Source organism: Talpa occidentalis, unplaced genomic scaffold (assembly GCF_014898055.3).
Source record: "Talpa occidentalis isolate TD23 unplaced genomic scaffold, MPIMG_talOcc4v2.1 talOcc4.12, whole genome shotgun sequence".
NCBI classification, from domain to species: Eukaryota; Metazoa; Chordata; class Mammalia; order Eulipotyphla; family Talpidae; genus Talpa; species Talpa occidentalis.
Genome location: NW_023601212.1, coordinates 2,541,597 through 2,564,386, shown reverse-complemented (window position 1 = coordinate 2,564,386; position 22,790 = coordinate 2,541,597). Strand labels below are relative to the sequence as shown.

At 36.6% G+C, this 22,790-nt stretch overlaps 1 protein-coding gene across 1 annotated transcript in view; it reads right to left on the bottom strand.

The window, feature by feature from the left end:
- Positions 1 to 22,790, bottom strand: part of CNTN5 (contactin 5) — a 657,624-nt gene that overhangs the window by 588,966 nt on the left and 45,868 nt on the right. The window contains exon 4 of the mRNA XM_054692969.1: positions 17,959 to 18,123. The gene's annotated coding sequence lies outside the window, so the exon portion shown is untranslated. The remainder of the gene's footprint in view (positions 1 to 17,958; positions 18,124 to 22,790) is intronic.

Below are 22,790 nucleotides of genomic sequence, written 5' to 3'. Positions count from 1 at the left end.
GCTAGGAATTTTCCTTGCATCCACTGACTTAAGAATCTTAGTTGTTGAAATATTCAAGATGGATGTACCTTATCTACTCCTGTATGCATGCATGTTTATACACACATATGCATACATGTATCTTGTTTGAGATACAAATGTGTAATGTTTCTAAATAGGACTTGGCACATTTGAATCAGGTTATTTAAAAATGGAGTCCCTAAATTTAATCTGCAAATTTCTTTGCATTTCAGGTGCCTTTCTAGTCCCTAGAATTCTCACTCATTTTGAGGACCTACACATCTACGGGAAAGAACTCATCCCTGCCTCCTGTTTTCACCTCTCTTCTCCCACAACTGTCTGCAAGAGCCATAGTCTCCTTCCTTTTTTTTTTTTTTTTTATTTTTCATTGTATTTATTGCCTACCACAGCTATAATTAGTTACCATAAATTACATGGGGACTTAAAACATCACAAGTTCATTGTCTTGCAGGGTTTTTTTTTTAATTTTATTTTTATATTCCCCATACAATTGCAACCCCCTTATTTTGACCCCAATCCATTCTTTCTCTGTGCCCCCCAAAGTGTGTCTCTGGTTCATAGTTGGTTTTTGATTTTGATTTTTTCTTTCTTATAGTTATTCTTTTTCCTGGTCCCTTATTTAGGTTTTCTAGATTCCTGCTATGAGTGAGACCATCCGGTATTTTTCTTTTTCTTTCTGGCTTATTTCACTGAGCATGATCCCTTCTAGCTCCATCCATGTTGCTGCAAATTGCATGAGTTTATCTTTTTTGAATGCTGAGTAATATTCCACGGTGTATATGCACCACATCTTCTTGATCCAGCCATCTAATTTTGGTCATTTGTGTTGTTTCCAAAGCTTAGCTATTGTAAACAGTGCTGCTATAAATATAGGAGTGCAGGTGCCCTTTTCAATTAATGATTCTGCATCCTTTGGGTAAATACCTAGGAGTGAAATTGCTGGATCCTATGGGAGCTCTCTGTTTAGTAGGTTGAAGAATCTCCACACAGCTCTCCATAGTGGTTGGACCAATTCTTAAAGCTCCCTGATTATGGCTTTTGATCTTTTAATGCAAGCTTCTTTCTGTCCTTTGGATATTCTTCATGGACAACTTTACATGTCAAGTCCTTCTCATCATGTAGGTTATTCTACTGAAAATGCAATCTGCTCACTTATCAGTGTCTGTCCCATTTTCCACTTGCACTTTCATTCCGTAGGGCTTATTGCAGTTATGTTATTTAACTTGTCATGAGTTACTTAATTTATGATACATATTTATTTCTTATTCTTTCCACTACCTAGTATCAGATCTGTGGAGTTCTGATACAGTCTTCACAAACTCTATTTTGACATTATGCACAAGGTTAACATACCCTGAAGCCAAACAGCCAATGTGTAACATTGGTTTGTCATAAAACAAATTCTAGCAGCATACACACATTTTCATTTATATACATAAAAATATTGGAATAAACATTCACAATTAAAGATGGCTAAAATGGAAGTAATGATATCCAATACAAAAATAATCATATCTAAAATGAACCTGTATCCAAAACTAAATTCTGACATTGGTGGACGACCTCAATGGATAAAGAATTAAAGTTTTCAAGGAAAGTATATTTTTTAGATATTTTGTTTTTAAAGCATGCTAATATATAATATAATCTAAACATATGAAATGACCTCTAAAAGAGTTTTATGTAGATAGAGAGAGAGAGAGAACAAGAGAGGGGGTATGAAATGGAGAGGTTGTAGGGGACTGGGAGAAGGAACAGCGTGAAACAAAAAATAAAGGAAACAATGAAGTGGTGAGAAAATATCTGAGGATTGTTTAGGGGACATAGGATGATGTGGTTGACTCAAGTAGTTGAAGTCAGGGAGAGTGTCAGAACCCAATTCCCAGTTACTGACAGTGAGACCCTAAGCGTGTCACATATTCTCCTTTGATTTCAGTACCTTCACAGGTAAAATGAAGATGAGATATTAATCTTCCTTATAATAGACTCAAACCTATAAAGATAAAATAAATCTTCATGTATTGTTCAATAGTCTTCATTTTAGCTGAAATATTATTTAGTATTTTCATTGTGTTATATTACATTTTTTTTTTTTTTTCCATCAACCAGGATTTGTGAAGTTGAGGCACATCTTAAGGACACCCAAAAAATCATTTAATTATTAATCTCTTACCATGGATAAACCTTTTTGTGTTATAATTATTAATTTCTTACCATGAACAGACCTTTACCTGTTAGTTAAATGTGACATTTGATATATAAACTCTTATTTAAGCAACAAAGATAGAATGTTCTATTGTATATTGAACATGATGTAATTCATAAAAATAAATAATAAAAATAGGAAAAATTAAATAGGGAATGTGTTAGCATTATAATACTGATTATCTCACAGCATTGAAATTTAGGAGGTTTTATAATTTCCTATAGCAGTTTTAATATTTTAAATCCATTTCTTTGGATATATTTTATGGTCACATAAAAATGAAAAACATATGGAATGAAAATTTTGTTTAGGGGCCTCCCTGGTGGCGCAATGGGTTAAGACGCAGCATTATGAAGCTATCTGCAGCCACTGCAGCAGGAGTTTGATCCCAGGCCAGCCAGGGAGATACCCACATGGCACAGCTAACTCGCCCGCTGCTCTCCTTAGCAGTATATTTCAGTCAATCCATCTGTTCTGTTCCCCTTTCTGTCTCTGGTGATTGTTCTCACCCCCCCCACACCTCTGGCCTGTATCACAGTTCTTGTATACATAAATAAATAAATCTTAAAAAAACAGAAAATTTTCTTTAAGTATTTCACATTAGTGAATTGCACTAGTAATGCTAACTTTAAACTAAGACATACATTTACTAAATATTATAGAGTGAATAGATGAAATCACATTTTAGATGATTATGTAAAGCAAGAAGATTCTTAGACATACACAGCATGAAACTCATCTATAATTTCCATGCCTGTCATTGTTAGCAGTTGGCCTTAAGGAAATTACATATTTTCATCACTGACAATCATAAACATTTATCTGGCAGAGTCTTTGTGAGCATACTCTTTGCTAACTAAAGTACTAGATTCCTGGCCCTACATATCTTTTTTATTTATTTTTTTTATTTCCTTCCATTTACTTAAATGATGAGAGCTTCAGAATGGAACCTGGGGCTTCATCTTTGAAAAAAAAAAAATAGTGTGAGATACCCTTTTAGGTCTCCAAAAAAGATGAGAGTGAGTAGAAACTGGATTGATATCCAATCATACTAGATGAAAGATAAATCTAGTGTCAAATCAGTGCTAAAGGTGCAAATCTGGAAGATTTAGCATATCAGTGGTAGTAACACATGCAGGTACAGAAAAATTCTGGAGAGGTAATGAATAGAGATGAAAAGGGAGCTCAGGATGAAGTCTTCAGGTACGCAAACATCTGGAAGGTGAATACTTGAAGGAGAATTTACATTAAAACATGAATGATTATTGAAGTAGACTGAAAACAAGCGTTAGGATCATGGGGCGTATAATGAGAATTTCTGCGGGGAGATAATAAAATATTGAATTTTAGAGTATTTTGTAAATGTAAAGTGATATACACAAAACATACTTATTGCCTTTATAAATTAAGGTAGAGACATGTTGCCAGAAGTGATATGGAGGTGATGATAAGGTTTTTGGATAACAGGTCACGGGATCTGTAGGGTAAAGAAAATGTCAGGCTTTTCTGCCCTTCCGCCATCAGGATAGATGATGGATCCTTGTCCTGAATGCATGCCTGATGGCGGGCACCTGGAATAGGGTGTGGGCATAGGTAGATGGGATTCAGCTGAGCTAAGACTGTGCTTTTTAAGGGCGGCGTCACGGGGACGCCAGCAGCCCCAGCCAGCAGCAGCAGAACCTGAAGGAGAAGCCGAAGCAGAAGCAGAGAACGCCAGAGAGCCCAGATAGAGTAAAGACTTGCTGCCAGCCTCCCAGCCCCCCAGCCAGCACCCCTGCCTGCCATATGCCTGGTGAACCCCAAATAAAAAACCTGCAAAACTACTGAGGACTCTGACTCCTCCTTTACCCGGTCTGCATGGGATCAGAGAACCTGCACTGTGTCCAGTCCTGCCCTTACAGGATCTAAATTTAACAATGTAGTATTTATCAATGATGAAAACATGGAAAACATATACATCACTAAGCAACAATAGACACAAGATGGGGACACTGCACCTTAGCATCACATTCTGAAAGAATATTGTGAAAATTAACATACAAGAATGCTGACACTATATGAGATGTTAGGAACCTAGTAATGACTGGAATAATAAAGCATAGCTGCAGGCAAGACCTGATGTCCATCCAATATCTTTGTGAATCTAGTACAAGTAATGTAATCTGAGACTCCATTTGCTCATCAGTGAAATGGGAGTGATTATAACACATACATCATGTGTTCTCTGTAGGAATACTTAAAGTAATACTCATGAAGTGCTTTTTGCAGCCTGTGTCACAGCTCTCAATATGTGGTAATTGACAGTGCTGTCTCCACAACAGTCAATTAAGATTCAAAGCAGGTGTCACTGCTTCTAAATTATCTGTTCATAGTCATGTAGAACAATAGCACCTTTGGCAGTTTTGTTGGAAAAGGAGGTCATGAGTTAATGGGATAGTATGACCTTCCAGGACATCTTCAGTCCTGAAATGTATATGAAAATTTCACAGTAATGAGTTGTTTCAAAGTCATATTGCATCTCTTCCTAACAGCTATAAAACTGTACGCTATAATTCTGAATATTGCTGTAACAGATGCAGATTTTGAATTTGTAAGTGTCTTCTGCACTCATGTTCTCATGTATAATTTCATGGTGCATATGTATATGCTGTAACATGAGAATAAAAAAAATTTGCAGCTTCTCCTTGTACATCGCTCCCCAATAAAAGGTAACGGATCTACACAAGAAATAGTGTAAGCTTGCTCACAGAAAGACCTGGCATTGATGCCAAGTGTTGCATTTTATTCATTGTCCACTAGAAACAAGTTATTTGACCTATCTGAAATTTAATCTTTTTCACTACTTGACAGAGTAGGCAGCACTCACCAAGTATCCACAATTTTCTCTTACACTTCCAGTGTTATTTGTAATTTTGTAAATCCATGTGACTAGGTGTGGATAGTGTTGGTAACAAGATACCTGCAATTTCTAGGCTGAAACACAGAAATAATAGGTTGAACACAGAAATAATGGGTTCAATGCAAGCTGTGTTCTAGTCCCTCTCCTCACTACTGTTGAGACTTATTGTTGAAATAGCAAAAACATAAAATCCCCAGAAAACTTAATCCTTGAATCACTTTATATGCAAAATAATAAGGTGGTGCGTCAGCTAGATACAGCATCAGAATTTATTTGATCAAGTAATAAACTTTTATTATTATGAAATATTAGAAATTAGGAGATAACTTTTTAACATTATATAAATATGCTACCTTGAAAAATATACTTCTTATCTCCAAAACATTACATCTCTTTGGGGATATTGTAAAAATAGAGATAATGCACATGAAGAGCCTAGAAAAGTGAATGTGCTAAGATATAATTATGAATATTTTAAATTAAAAATGTAATTTTTGAGTTGTCATAAAATTTTCAAATTGTCTTACAAATAGTGAAGGAAAAAACATATTAATCCTTCTAGTAGCACATTACAATATTCTATTTATGAGCAGCACTTCAAACTTTCAAAGAGTATTGAAGCTGAAAGGCAATTTACAATTAATTGCATTGATAAATTCATTTTCAATGACTTAAGTCTTAAGTCATATCATTTTCAAGAATTTTGATTACTTGTTTGGGATCATATTCTTTATTAAGAGATATATCAATTATAATGTTGAAATTGAAGATGAAATTAAATTTTAAATAATATATTTGCTGAGAAATTAAGAAGCATGGCATACATTTTAATTAAATTTTTTTTCATAAGTTGTCAAAACAACATGCCTGATAGAATGAGGACTTTTAAAATATGTACACCATTTTCTCAGCAATTCTGGGGCACCTGTTATATAGGAGCATGCTTCTGGAAATGAATAATAAAAACAAACACAGCTGTTAAGGACAAATCACTTTATGTCTCTAGTTACCAGCAGCAAGCAGTACAAGTTCTTATGAATAAAGAAGGGATTAAAAATGATTTTGTTTGGAGAAGTGGCCTATGTTGGAATAAGTTCCCCTTAAGCTATTTCTTAACATAGACTTTGAAAGTGTGGAAAAAACCTGAATTATTGTAAAGGGCTCATGAGCAGAGCAAATAAAATTAAAAGTTATATATCTTACTTTCTGTTTCATAGAAACAGAGAAAATGATTTAAATGATTTAGTTTTACCTGCAATATTGAATATAATGTGGTATGTTGTTTCATAAAACAAAAAACCTCCAAATCTCTACTCACTTCACTGAAGTAGATTTACTGCCCTAACTTAAGTATGCATAGAGCCAGTTTCTGTACATCATTTTAGAAATGGCAAGGTATTTCCAAAAGTAGGAATGCCATCTACTGCATTTTTCAGAAATATGTTGGATGACAAATGGACATTGATACTGTATCAAAATATACTTTTTTTTTCAATATTTCTCCTAACATTAGAGAGGAGCTCAAGAATGGAGTAAAATGCACCATATACTCCTAATTCCACTTCATTCACTACCTTCTTCAATGAACTAATTAAAAGATAAAACAAATCAAACTATCTTATTACTTCTTGGAACACTGTATATGTCTGTGTCTGCAAATATATTCTTTAGAATAGGTATGATGATAAGCACATTGGAGCATTAAATATATAACAAACAAAAATAAAGATGGTAACACTATCACCCAACAATCCTTTTTGCTCAGCTTCCTTGTTTTCTGAAACAAGCTGGCTTCTGGCTTTTCAAGCCTTATTTTAAAAATACAGTTAATAACACACAACCCATTTTAGGTTAATTGCAAAACTACAGCATCTCTGCACCATCAAGCATAGGGGAAGTTTCATTCCAGTTTCCTCCTTTTAAAAATTACTTCAGGAAACAGTATTCCATACACCACTTCCCTCAGCATCTGTCAACACCTCTGTATTGATCAAATTCACTTCACACTATTTTCTAATCTTAATGATTACATAAATATAAGAATTACATAAATGCAAAATGGTCTCTGCTCATTGTCTTGAATATTATTGTATAATTCCACTTAATGATACTAAAGATCAAATATTATACTTGATAACCTCAACAATATTTTAATTGAATACCTACACTCTTCAAGCATTAAATCAAAAGAAAAACGTCTTGAACACTAAGCATATCATTGTAGATGAGAACACAATCTGATTTACATTAAATACCATGATTATAATAATAAAATTCAAATTATAACACACATTTTCCATTTTAACAAATAAGCTCTAAGGAAAATTACAATTATTGACTTTCTTGTGCACCTTAAAGATCAGCTAGTCATTAGCAAGATTATATTTTCAACTATTACATTTATCTTTCTTATCCTCCACTTCACCTTTTCCTAAACAAAATTGGGTTTTCCTCAGAGGACTTGCTCTCTTTACAACACTCCTCAGCACACTGGATTGACAGGTGAGGTAAATGTCCTCCTTATCCCTCGGTGCTGCTTCCAGAACCCGAGACTTCCATCCTCTCTAGCAAGCTCAGGTTTGAAGGTCAGCCCATCAATCTACACAGCCCACAAAACTTCCCACAAAACTTGCACAGTCAGACATTCATGCCTGGAGTCACTGCTAAATCTTTGGAGACTCACTTAGCCACTGCGGCCTCCTGCCCACGGGAATCTGTGCACCCCTGATGACATCACTATCAAAGCAGTCATCACCCCAATACTCTCGCCTCTCAATTACAAACCTTCTTTAATAATCCCGCTACTTACCGAATTCAGTCAACCACTCCTTATCATATACCAAATTATGCCATTACCCAGGACTTCATTCTCTTCGTCAGAGCAATTTTATACACCTCGCTTTCCAGCCTCCACCTTCGATTTGTCTCTTGCATTCCAGAACTCTGATTCAGGCAACGACTTCTAATCTACAGACCCTAGCACCTCACGTTCTACTCTCCCCATCTCCACGCCTGCAGCCGCCCTCTCCTCGCCTGGCTGAGATATTACAGATCTTCTTTTTTTTTAAGATTTGTATATTTTTATACAAGAACCAGGGTACAGGCCAGATGTGCAGGAGGGTGAGAGGGGAACAGAGGCAGAGCGGGGAACAGAACAGGCAGACTAACAAAATAAACTGCTGAGGGGAGCAGCGGGTGAGACAGGAGAGGGCTGCCGCACCATGTGGGAATCTTGCCGGCTGGTGGAGATTGACCCCGTGCTGCAGAGGCTGTGGACAGCTCCACAGTGTGGCACTCCACACGCTGCACCACCAGGGATACCCAGATATTACAGACCTTTATCCAAACACTCCCTTGCACATTCTCATTATTTCCCTTCTTTATTCCCTACAGCAGAGCCCCAACTCTGGTTGGATTCCCTACCTCCAAGAGGGTGGGACAAGGTAGTGGACTGGACTTATCACTTCTTCCATAGACAAAGATGTGGATCTGGCAGGAGCACAGCTCTCAGGGAAAATGCTGTCAGATGGGTGTGGAGTTGAAGATGGACGCTCCAGGGGCTGCTTGACGCTGGGCTTCCCAGGCTTGCTGGCCTGCTGTCCCTAAGAGAAGAAGCATTACCTCTAGAGACCTTAGGCTACTGAACTGATGTGTGCAGATGAAACCAGGGGCTGTTTGAGGCTAGCATGTGGGCCCCAAGAAGCACTTGCTCTATCTCCTGACCAGACCTGCTAGATTCTGGACTGTCTAACTATTTTGCAGATTGCAATTTTCCCTGGACCTGCCTGTGGCCCAATACCACAGACCCCTGGTCATCTGCTGAGCCTGAGATTCAGGCAAAAGACTCTGCCCACAAAAAAATTAGGTTGCAGCTAATGGGTCAGTTGCAGTTGAGGGCTTCTGGGACAGCACATCTGGTGAAGTCCACCTGGACCAGATGGTGACTGCTCATCCTTCCCTCAGTTAAAGCTGCAGCACCCAGGGAGGCTGATGCCCTTAACACTCTACTGGCAAACTTCTCAGGACCCATCCTCCAAAATCCCAACACCTTAGAACAAAAATATCTAGAAGAAACAGAGACAAAAATAGGATCTAATCACCACAGAAAAGGTAGCTATCAAAGTAAAACTGGAGAGAACAAAAGAACATAGACAAATTGCAAAAACACACAGAAAATAGCAAAACAGCAATACATCTGTCTATCAATAATGTCCCTAAATGATGTGGTGTGGACTCACCAATGAAGATACAGAGTTACTTTGTTTCAGAAAATAAAGGACACCATTCTGCTGTCTCCAGGAGACTCATTGGAGCTCCAAAGATAGAGCTAGGCTCAAAGTGGAAGGTTGGAAAATAATCTTGTAAGTAAATTGTTTTTGAAAAAGCAGGGACACCCATACTTATACCAGATAAAACAGACTTCCCGATAAAGAAGGTAACGAGAGACAGCAAAGAATGTATACCGTACAATGAATAAGGGGTCATTGCTCAAGAAGACATAGCACTCATCAATATACAGAAAAGAGATAAAAGAGCATCAAAAACTCTTAAAGCTATTATTAATTAAAAAGAGACACCAGGTGGGCCTCCCTGGTGGCGCAAGGGGTTAAGCACAGCACTATGAAGCAATCCGCAGCCTTTGCAGCACGAGTTCCATCCCCAGCCAGCCAGGGAGCAACACACATGGCGCAACAGACCTCTCCTGACTCACCCGCTGCTCCCTTCAGCAGTGTATTTCAGTACATCTGCCTGTTCTGCTCCCCACTTTGTCTCTGGTGAATCTTCTCACCCCCCGCACCTCTGGCCTATACCACTGTTCTTGTATGCATAAATAATCTTTTTTTAAAAAAAGAGAGAGAGACACCAGAAGTAACACAACAGCAGTAATAGGGAGGGAGCTCAAAGGCCTCCAGTGGAGTATTATTGCTGTGTGGGTGGTAAGCACTTAACTTTGGAGAGATGTGAAACTGTACTAACACACACACAGTGCTGTACTCCAATGTCACTGCAATAAAACAATTTAATTGAAAAATAAATAAATGTGGAAAGTAAACACATTCTCTACATAGTCACTCTTTCTGTATCTTAGCAGTTGATTGTTATCTAGGGACAAATTATAGAGATCCCCCAAATCCTATATCTACCTCCCTAATTTATATCTCTTGATTTTTTCTCTAAATTTTCTCCCTCTGGTTCACTTTTTCCCATGGAAAATATAATTTTTAGTTAGACCAAAATCTTAGGAGTATCCACCTCTCCCAACTCTCTCACATCTCACATCATATGTAGCCCCAGCCTACATTTCACCACCTCCACAAAGCCCTAGGCCCAGCCATTACCCACTCTCATTTGGATAACTACACTGGCCTTTTACCAGGCCCCTCTGCCTGAAGTCTCTTTGCCATGCTGCAGTCAGAGCAATCCTTTCAAACTCAAGAACAAGACATGTGTTCCTTGGGTTCAAACACTTCTCATTCAAAACAGAAGTCCTATAAATGGTCCCTAAGAGGCTACAAGCTCTGATCTTACCATCCACCCTGCATATTGGTCCTAGTCATTGCTGCATGTTACTTCTACACTCTGTCATCTCACCTAGTCATTCAGTGCATTCCTCTGACTAGTACCATTGGCATCCCAGGAGGTTTGTTCAGAATGTGGACGTTTAGGCCATACAACATATCCACTAAACAGAATCTGTGGTTTTAAAAGACCATTAGGCAAGGTTATGCACATTAAAAGTGAGGAAGGTATTACTCGCGTAAGAACAGATACCTAATAAAAATAAGAGGCTTAGTCTCCCCTGTTGAAAATAAGGGGATATATTTTCCTCTTCTCCTTTTCACTAGGACATTTACCTAAGAAACCTGAATCATGTAAGTACTTTCTCTCTTTGACACACACATGAATCTATTTTGACACTAAAGAAGACGTTTCAGCTGTCTGACATAGGAACATCTTCCTCAAGTATCTGTGATCCATTTCTTTAAAATATAAATACCAAGAAATATAATATCCTTATCTCTTAATTTCTGTGGGACAATAGGAACCTAATTTCCAAGTTGCAAAACTGCTTGCTGTCACAAAGACAGAAATTTGTTTTTTCTATGTATAAAACCAATAAACTAACACAGGAGATCACTCCCATTACTGGGGAAAGTTAGGATGTACTATGACAAAATATGCTGTTAAGACTTTTTTCAAAGCTAGTTCTTTATCTGGGAAAATAGTTTACATAATGAGCTTTATTTGCTTGATTATATAAGGAGTCATAGATTCCTTTCTGCTGTCCTTGTGAAACATAGCTCTTCAAGCTCAATGCTCACTTAATAATCAACATGTTTTCTTTCTCTACTACTTCTGTGAAGATGATTTCTGGATTAGAAGATGACCGTTTTTGGTAATTATATTTCCTCACATTCAGAAGACTTAATTGGGAAGTTATGGGGGTGTACTCATTAAATTGCAAAAATCTAAATCATATTCCTTGCCTTCACACTACTCTTAGCCACACTGTTGTTTTTTAAGGTCCTTAAACATTATGAAAACTTTGTTTCTCTGAAAGTAAACTCCTCCCCCAAACGAGTCTCACTTAAGAATCATCAACTCTCTGAAAATCTATTCTTTATGGTTCTATTTATTAATAGAACAGACATGAAGTAATCTCTGCTTCTAAATAACTGCAGACATCCCTTTTGGTGTGTTTTTCAATCATAAGAATGTAAACTTTGATAGAACAGAAGCAGTCTTTATTTTGGTCCTATCTCTTTCTATCCCATTCCCTAGAACTGTACCCTTTACATGATTGTGTGATAGGAATATCTGTACATTAAATTAGGAAGTAAGTTGTCATACATATGAGTCAGTTAATGATTCTAATCAAATGCTTAAACATATTTAGTTTTCCACCTCAAAAAATAAAAGTACCAAACCAATTAACCTAGGTTGTGCATTATGGTGATTTTAATGACTCCTACTATTTAAATTATTACTGCAAAGTAAACTACTAGATACACATTAAACCTCTTCTTTCTTGTTCTTCCTTAAAATTTCTATACATGATTCTTCCCTTTGTCTCTTTTCTACTCCAGATTTCCACCTCTCACTGCCTTGATTGCTCTGATGACCTCAATCAAAAGGCAATTACCTAGTGAGAGTAGAAGGTAATTATTCCTATCAAGTAGTGATTGAACACACCTGAATAGACAGCTGCAGTTCTTTTCAGGATGACATTATTACCACAAAATTTGACTCTGGAAATTTGTGATGCATGTAAAAATCCATGATAAGCTGTTGATGTATTTTAAAGATTTACAGGACAGCTATATTTTTCCATTAAAATGTGTATTTTTAAAAGAGAAAATAAATAAGGGAGTTGGATTTGGAGAAATCAGAAGATTTACTCAAATTTCTAAATTAAACTTAAAAAGGAAAACACATTCTGGACTACGAAAATCTTACAAAATTTATATGTATATATATGCGTATCTATACTCTATATGTATATGTATGATTATATAGGTACGTATGTGCAAAGCTCATAAAATTCTGAAACATGCAGTCAAAAGATCTGCAGTGAAAAATGACAAATTGTTTTCACACCTCAAGTTTGTCATAAATTCATTGCCATGCAATGTAAAGCATATTAATTAGAATCTTGAATATACTTGGATTTTTTGACATGGGATGTTTTTTATTTGGGGAGTCTCTAACAGCTACTTGCAGCAGAAAAACAGAAAAGATGCTTTTGTCCTTGGATTCTATTTCTAGTCTTATAACTCCCTTTGAAAATAAGGATACACTGACTATACCCTTCTTCTCAGTTCTTGGTAGCTTCTTTCAAGTGAAATTGGAGATTCTGTATTGAATAATTATAAAAATGTTTTACTACTAATATTTTACTATTTTTAATATTAAAATTAAGTTCTGATTATTTCTTTCAACTCTGCTCTATAATATGATCACATTATAGTTATTTTGTTGACCCTATTAGCCACAAATTGTAGAAAGCAGGCATTCTTTAAATATTAGGAGAAAAATTTCATTGAATAACATCAGCTGAGATCATGCCTTTAATATAAAGAAAGTGCTTCCTATATTGCTTTTGAATGCTCTATCAGATGGAAGGCATATTTCTGATGAAAAGAATAAATTATCATTTTTAGTCAATACATGAGAAAGTGATGCAATATTGACAAGACATCTGCCAGCAGAATCCTGTTGTCCACACTTCCCTGAACTACATTCTGGTACAATACAACTGGGGGCAGTGCTGCCTTTCTACAGACATGGATGACAAGAGTCCTAAGAAATGTCCAGCCCTTGTCCTCACAAGGATAGAAAATAAAAAAATTCAAATAGGAAATAAAAAATACTACTGGGCTTGCATTTTGAAGAACAGCTCTGTCTTGCCTGTATTTTCTAATGTAATGACCTGATGGTTGTAAGAGTGGTAATTTCTTTTTAAGCTGCCTTTAATTGACTGCTTTGAATTGATCAGGTATTCAATAAGGTACTTTTACATCATTATCTTATTTAATGCTCTCCACAAACTAATTATGTAATCATTATGCAGCTTCTCAGGTATGGCTTCTGAAACTCTGGAGGATTCTCTATGTTCAAGTCACGGAACTGCCAGGTTTTGAGCTCTAGAACACAGTTTGTTTTTCTTGCGATGCTGGGGTCTCTTTGATGAGGATAGTCTTATGCATGTGAACTGCTAAAATTTTTACCATTAACATCAAAATACCTTCAAGCTAAAATTTCTAAAATCTCAACATTTGCTCACACTCTGAAAAACACCCCTGTATCTAAATGGACACACAGTTGATATATCCTTTGGGGATGACATTTTCTCTATGTTTTAAACTTCTTTTTTTTTTTCCCAAATACTTATCACTGAAGTAAATTTCTTTCTCTCAAAGGAGACTGGATGACTGATTAAGATTCACTAAGGGCCGTGGGTGTTAAACTAAACCAAGACAAACAGTGAATGGAATCATGGTTTTGCCTACGTAATTAAATAGGGAGTTGCATCAAATGGCTTCTAACAATCTTCAAGCACTAGTAACCTTTCTCCAGCAAAGTAGTATTTTCCCAGACAACGACACTCATCCTGCTTTTGAAAAAATGACCTGTCTTCTTCATTAGAAACTTCATATCCTATGGGCAGATGTAAGTCTACATCTTGTTCGTTAGCACACACCTCGTAAAGATCACAATGGCTACATACTATTTTCTCAGAATTCACCAAATAAATAAAGTGAATTGAAAAGTCTGTAAGCTGTACAGAGAAGTAATTAATTGGAATATCACAAGAATTTATACAACTGCTTAACGGTCAAGGAAACATCACAATAGAAAGATCTTGAAACACCATTTGCCAATCCACTACTAACTTAACTTTCCCCAGAAACTAACATGATTTCCTGCAGACTCCCCTCTCTCCACCCCTCTGCACAACCCAATCTACTGTAAGTAATGGTACTATTTAAAAATTGGGCATGATATATACCATTCATTAGCTACAGTCCATATAACTCTGGCTTAGTATCATCCCTAATTTCATTGCTGTCAGGCTCTGTATTTAACACGTCCGGTCCTAATAGGCTAAAACAACCAATTAGCCCTCCTAGGCACAGCATGGTTTCAACATTCATTCAGTTAGAGGATAAAAGCAGAGGTAACTATTTAACTCAGAAATAAGGTATAATAATAATTTTAAAAATATTTAGGGCCTCCCTGGTGGCGCAGCGGTTGAGTGCTGGGCTGCGAAGCTGCCCACAGCCTCTGCAGCGCCGGTTCGATCCCGGGCTGCCAGCGAGGGTCCCACATGGCGCGCAGACCTCTCCTGCCGCCCACTGCTCCCCTCAGCAGTGTACTTCTTCAGTCTGCCTGTTCTGCTCCCCACTCTGGCTCTGGTGAATTCTCTCACCCTCCCGCGCTTCTGACTGTACCCAGTGCTTGTATAAATTTAAAAAAAAATAAATATTAAAAAATATAATGATTTAACATATATCTTTCAATGAACACAAATCCTTCAACTTGTGAGAAATTCAGTTCATTTCATTATCTTTCAAACCAACCAACAAGCATAGAGTTTATAGAACACACCCAGAGCGTGCAGGACAGATGTTCTGCAATAGAAGGTGGCCTGGGGAGAATCTCTGCATAGTTGATGAGGTTTTTCCCAAAAAGGGGATATGGGTAAGTAGAAACAAATTTTGCTGTTCCCTCTCTTTGATATTTACTTAATGGCAGATATGACGCTACGTAGATGCTGAATGATAGCAGAAGTTGCCACCTCAAAATCTGTCGTTTTGCATTAGACACTATTTTAGGCTAATTATGACACAGCAGAACAAGAATTTCTTAAAACTGAGTAGAAGTTACCCTTTTGAAAGAGACATTTACATTTGTAGCATCAGCTCTCTCTCAATTCTGGAAAAGGAGATTGAATCAAATCCCTAGAAACTCTTATTGATGGAAAAAGCAGGACATAAATCCGCAGAAATCATACTCTCATTTACTGAGCTTTCCCTGCTAACGAATCAGAGCTGTTTCCCTATCCCCTCAGCATCTTTCTTTTGCCTTTAGCTGAAGACAGTATTTAAGGTGATGGCATGGACCATTTGGGAGGGTTACTCAGTTTCCATGGGTATTTCCCAGGTATGTCAGAATTATACACACTGTTAAACTTCTGTTTGCCTTTCTCCCGTTAACCTGTGTTTTATGATAAGAGTGTCTCACACAATAAACTAGAAGGGTAGAGGAAAACTTATCTTTTCTCCCCATAATACTCTGTATTCATTATCATGTAAAATCTTCGCTTTTTACAGTTGATGACACTGAGCTTTATTCCATTTTTAAGCTGTTTCTGAATTGCTTGTTTAACATTTTGCCTTTTCATTCAGACTAAAGACTATTTCTTTTGAGTAGAGTGTTTATTCTGACAGGCTTCTTTCAAGATTCTTCCCTAATGTTTTTGTTTAAACCATGTAGAAATCCAGAAATTGAAAGTGTAATATCAGATTAGCCTTTGCAAGACTGATACTTTCAAGCAGTTTTGTAACCAGAGAGAATACAAGAGCAAGACATCAGATACTTTAAAAACCATGAATAGTTTAATCTGTAAATTGCTTTTGTGGCTAAGGTTACATTTTCATGAATCTAAAATATAGTTGCCCCGCCGATGCCAGCAACACTTAACATTCACACCAGCGACTTCTCAGAGATACTGTTTAAACACAAAGATTTTCTAATGATACCACTATTGAGTCTATCTTAGTGCACTCATTTGATGCTTCCTTTCACTAAAATAAGAATAATAAATTCTATGAATCCTAACAATACTTAGTTATGGTTTTAGTATTCAACGAATGCAATTTATAATTTGTTTTTGTTGAAGATTAAAAGTAATAAATGAAAATTCCACTTATGCTACAATTAATTTGCAAAAGAATGGAAATGAAGAATCTCTGCCTTCAAAGTATTTGTAATTGTGTATACACAAGATTCTTCAACTCATCCTTTTATCTTCTTGATAATAATAAAACACTAAAAAGTGATAGGAACAAGTGAGCACTTCAACTAAACAGTAGGCATAATAAAGACTTTTAAGACTCACTTACAAATAAAATATACTTTACCCCCTCAGTGAAGTATTCCCTATGCATTTCTGGGAACAAGCTAACATTAAAGCCCCACTTGTTGCATGAATATTGCTCATAGTGTTTCCTAGGGTATGTGTAGATTAACAGACATTAACTCATGCCATTACTTTACACTTAAAATTTATACCCTGGTTGGGTCTCCCTGGTGGTGCGGGGGTTAAAGACATGCTATGAGGCTATCACCAGCCACTAATTTGTTCCCCCTGCCTACCAGAGAACAACCCACATGATGCAACAGACCTCTCCTGTCTTGCCCACTGCTCCCCTCAGCAGTGTATGTCAGTAGATCCACCTGTTCTGCTCCCCAATCTGTCTCTGGTGAGTCCTCTCACCCCCCACCTCTGGCTTATACCCCAGCTCTTGTATGCATAAATAAATAAATCTTAAAAAATACATACCCTGATTATAACCACTGGTAAATAAAAATTTAAATTGAATGGATTCACACAGAGATTCTGATATCATACTATAAAAAAGATTTTAAAATCTATTATTTTTGTGTCTGTTTAGATTGAGTTAAATAATTCTATGACATAGATAAAGAGAAAGATAATATACAACAACTTTTCTGGCCCATGATGAAAAGGAATAAAAGGCAGAATTTCTCTTAAACCCTTCACAAAAGTATTGGAGATCACTAAAGTTTCTTCTGCTTTATGTCTCTTTGTTAAGTAAACAAAATATGCAGTTATTTGTATTAATTTGTTTTCTAATCCAACAGCCTGGATATTTGCCCAGGTTCGATCTCCTCTGCAGCGCCGGTTCGATCCCCGGCCACCAGAGATGATCCCGCATAGCGCGACAGACCTCTCCTGTCGCCCACTGCTCCCCTCAGCAGTGTATTTCATCAGTCTGCCTGTTCTGCTCCCCGCTCTGGCTCTGGTGAATTTTCTCACCTTCCTGCACTTCTGACTCTACCCAGTGTTTGTATGAATAAATAAATAAATCTTTAAAAAAAATGGATAGTTGAAATTAAGATGGAGAAATTCCATACTGTGTTAGTTTTACCAACTTTGTATAGTATGAGTTATGAATATATGTATATATAGATTTAATTGTCAGTAAAATAAGGGCTTATGATAAAAAATTGGACTTCAAAATAGGATTACTGATATTTTATCCTTCCTAAAACAATAGTAATAACTTGTCTTATTGGCACTTACCCTTTGTCATATCAGGTTATTTTGTGACTATGTCTCTGGCTTGGGGGTTAGTTTTCAGCTGTGCATTAATCTTTCTTTTCCTCATTCCATTTAAAGTTATACCTTCCCCATTAATATTTGACTCAAGATATCTTCTTCAGGATGCCTTGATGTAGATTAATTTGCCTGCAGAGAGAAAGCAGACGCAGATGCTTCTCTGACTTCTGAGTTCACACTTTTAAGAATAGTGAAAGAGGTTAACAAGGTGCAAGTATATAAGCTATGTCATCGGTCTGGAATCCATCTGCTACTGCAGTTTATAATAAAGTAAAACTCAAAAAGTCAAGTGTGCAATTTGTTGTTCAAGTCTGCTTGCTGATTTAATTTAGGTAATAAGAACAATTAAATTTGTTATAGCCATCCTACTCTGATTATTTTTTGATAATTTTCTAATTCAAATTTTAACACCGATATTCCTATAGAAAAGGGACAATAATGCTGTCTAATATATGTGGTAAAATGTTACAAAATATTAAATATTCTAAAAGGGGAGTGTTTGATAGAGAATATGACATGGTGTTGCGCTGAAGACAAGGGTTATGTTTATGCTAACCCTGAATGGTAAGCCTGGGAATTTTATGACATTTTTAAGGCTCAGTTTCTTCCTTTGTAAATTAAGCTGAAAATATTATCTATTTCACAGAATCATTGTGAGGATTAAATAAAAATATTAACAGTTTTTTGAGCAGCAACTGGCACACAGCACTATATATAGCCTGATGGTGATGCTGATGGGAATGGGAGTAATAACCAAATGGTGGCATTCATAACAGTGATAAATAGTCTTCATTGTTTAAAATCAGTCTTTATAATTGGCTATTTGAGTAAAGCTTATTGAAAACTTCATATTTTGGGTAACTTGAAGGCAGTGTACGTCTGTATGTTTCCTAGAATTGCCCTGATGAGTGTGGTTGATACACAGAACATACTCAGTAAATGATGGGCCGCCTTTTGAGATCAGAAACTGCCCATCCATCTCCATTTTCTGCCCATCCCCCTAACCAATGGCATTGCCCTGTAAACATGGCATTGCCCTGTACTTACAACTAAACTAAAATGATCTAAGAAGTCAGAAAATTTGGGGGAAATTTCCCTTCTTGCAAAGGTCCAGATAATGACTTTCTTCTATATAAAAAATCTCAGAGAAAATGTTATACACTTATGAGACAAATTATAAATTGTAAAAGTCTCATTTCCAAAACTTTGTCTTTACTGTGGCATGCTTCTTAATGCAGCAAATACAAGTACACAGTGACACAGGAGTCTGGCCCAGAGGTCGGAGCTAAGAGTCCATACTTAGGAGACAAACGTCTCGGCAACATTCAAAATAGAATTAATGATTTAATTCTCCTGATGCACACTGAATGTAAAATTTGTTTTACAGATAAATTCTAAGAGATTAAACTGTTAAACGTTTCCACAGTTTTGCAAAATGGCTGTGATTTTTAGCATAGTGAGTTGTATACATATTTATTGCTTAAAATCCTCGTCTGAAAAACTAGAGGCTGGCAAGGAAAGGGAAGACACTCCAATTCCTGGGGCTCTAAGTTATGGAAATCATTGTAATTTGAAATAGTGTCATTCAAATGAAGGGGGTCTCTTTGGTGGCATTTTTCCTGGGGTTCATCTCCGTGCCACACAGAAGTCTGAGGGAACCCCTTTTTCCCTACTCGTCTTTGTCTTCCGCAACTGAAAATTATCACAAAAGATTGCATGCATCTCAATAGCTAAGGGGAAACCCAGCTATTTAAAAATTAGACAAGATGTATATTACTAACAGGTTTCTGGAAGTTTTACATGTATTATTATATGAACCAAACTGTTTTGAATGTACACGGAATTCATTAAAAAAAAGGGGGGTCTCCCTGGTGGCTCAAGGGGTTAAGACTCAGCACTACGAATTTATCCGCGGCCACTGCAGCACAAGTTTGATGCCCAGCCAGGGAGCTACCCTCATGGTGCAGCAGACCTCTCCTGTCTCCCCGCTGCTCCCCTCAGCAGTGGATTTCAGTCAATCCACCTGTTCTGTTCCCCACTGTGTCTCTGGTGAGTCCTCTCACCCTCCCACCCCGACCTCTAGCCTATTCTCCAGTTCTTGTATGCATAAGTAAATATTTTTTTTAAAAAGTAATGAAAGGGATGACTTATTCATTAAATTTAAATAATATTTGTAAAATGTGCAGCTCACTTTCTAGAAACAAATTTGCGTAATCTGCTTGTTTTTTATTACCATGTATCTGCCTCAGAAACTTCTTAGATTAGGTTGTTAGAGGAGAAAGTATAAAATTGCTGATTCACTACTTTTCTAATAATAAACTGTGACGAGTAACTATAAACGATTATCAGGGAACAGAGTGAGCAACAGCTATAATGAACACAGAGGGGGTACATCTCCAAAATAGCATGTGCCATATGTACGCACAAAACCAATTATGCAAGTAATGTACACATCACTCATGCCATGTTTCGCAAATCAGCAAACCCTTTAAAGTTGCTTCTAATGAGAAGTTTGCTGATTGTTGCCCAGGGAAAATTAAGGAGGCTTGAGTAGGACTTTCTAGGGGGATTTACAGTTGCTTCGTCCCTTCTATGCCCACTCCCTCCCTCCCTGTCCACTTCTCTCTGTCTCTCTCTCTCTGTGTCCTCTCTTTAAACACCAAGAAAAATATTAATTGGGAAAATATATTTAGAAGGCTCTTATCCCATAGTTAGGACTCACATCAGGTATCTACTGCATTAGTTATAGGCTCTTCCATGATTCCAGAAATATGAAGCTAGTGTGCCTGTCTTTCAAGAAAAAAATAACAAGTACATTCATTTTTCACCTACAAATTCATTCTTAGAGCTGTTTTCACCTAGTGCTTTAACCATGTCAGTTCCTCTGCAAACGCTAAAGGAATTTCCCATGATACATGTTCTTAAAATTGAGAAAAATAAAACAAGACCACATCATTTGTGAATTGAATTTAAATTTTAGCTGTCTCGCTTGCTGCCAAGAAACTCTACTCTACTTTACAACCTGAGGTTACTATGTATATTCCTTTAATCCCCCATTACAATGTGATTTTACTATGTATGTGATCTCATCATGCTATTTATCACTCTTTATCACTCTTTTTGTTACTGTTTGCTTAAAAGTTTGTTTTGGGAACTAGACCTTGAGCAAGGCTATACTTTTATTAATTAAGATATTCCATCACCTTATTACTCCTAGGAACTTTAAATGTTTGGTAAGAGAACAAGACTTCAACATTAAAAATGTATTACAATGAAATTGATTTCGCTGGGAGGATATAGATACACTATGGGATACTACTAAGAAATAAAAACAAAAAAGAATTCCTGCCTTTGTGACAATACGGATGGACTTTGAGTGTATTTTACTAAGTGAAATATATCAGACAGAAAAAAGAATCAATATATGATTTCATGTATATGTGAAATTGAAAATGATAGAACAGAGAAGAGATTGGTGGTTATCACAGGAGAGGGGTTTGGGGGGATGGTGAAATGGGTGAAGGCACAAGAGGCACAAACTTCCAGCTATAAAATAAATGAAGTTATGGCAATATCACATACATCCTGGAAACTACCGTCAATAATACTCTATCACAAACTTGAAAATTGCAAAGAGGAGGTGGTAAATAGACATATCACGGAGATCCTTTTGCAATGGATACAAATATTGAATCACTAACTTGTGTATCTGAAACTAATACAATGTTGTATGTCAATAATACTTCAAGTAAAAAAGAAATTGAAAATGATATTTTTCTGTAGATTAAAGAAAGTGCATAACAGTTCCAAATTTAAGAGGCAAAAGTATCTTCCAGGCATTTATTTATTTTTTTTTAAAGATTTATTTATTTATTTATTTATATTTATTTATTTATACAAGCGCTGGGTACAGTCAGAAGCGCGGGAAGGTGAGAGAATTCACCAGAGCCAGAGCGGGGAGCAGAGCAGGCAGAAGGACCGAAGTACACTGCTGAGGGGAGCAGCGGGCGGCAGGAGAGGTCTGTGCGCCCTTCCAGGCATTTAAACATATACTTTAAGTGCTATGTTTACTCAGAAAATCTAAAGGTGTCTGCAAATACGTTAGAAATTTTAAATAGATATTAAAAACCTCTATGATTGTCCTCCAAAACCATAACTCCATTACCGTGAAGAGAGAAACATCAAACAAATCTCAATGGGGAGATATTTGAAAAAAGACCCGATCAAACACTCTTAAGAATGTTAAGGTCACCAAGAAGAAGGAAAGATGAAGAAACTGTCATACCCTAGAGGATGTTAGCCTTGGTCATCAGAATTCTAGGCTTAAATATTGACGTTGTACCTTCTGAGTTATTTAGATTTAGGAAAGGTGCCTAACTTACTCAATTTTGGCATCGGTAAAGTTGGACTGAAAACACCTAGTCGAAGTTTTCAAATCAAATGAAATACTCTAAGGAAAGACTTAGCAAAAGCTTAGAGGTACTAAATAGATTCTGCTACTCTTTTTTTCCCCTCCTTCAGTACAGCACCGGAGTGTTCATCCATTCTAAAGTGCTAAAGGATGTCATTAGGTATCTGATAGCCAGCTGCTATTTATAATTTTTCTCCCTTATTGAAATAACATATGAAAGGTACCCTATTGTTTTAGTGTTGGGCTGTTTCTCTATTGAAGCCTTAAATCTGTATTGAATTTATGACAGAAGTAACATTCCAAAAAAGGCTCTCTAATTAAGAAACTTCCACAGTTTTATTTTGTTATTTACTCTATAGGTTCATATAGATACCTAATTTTCTAA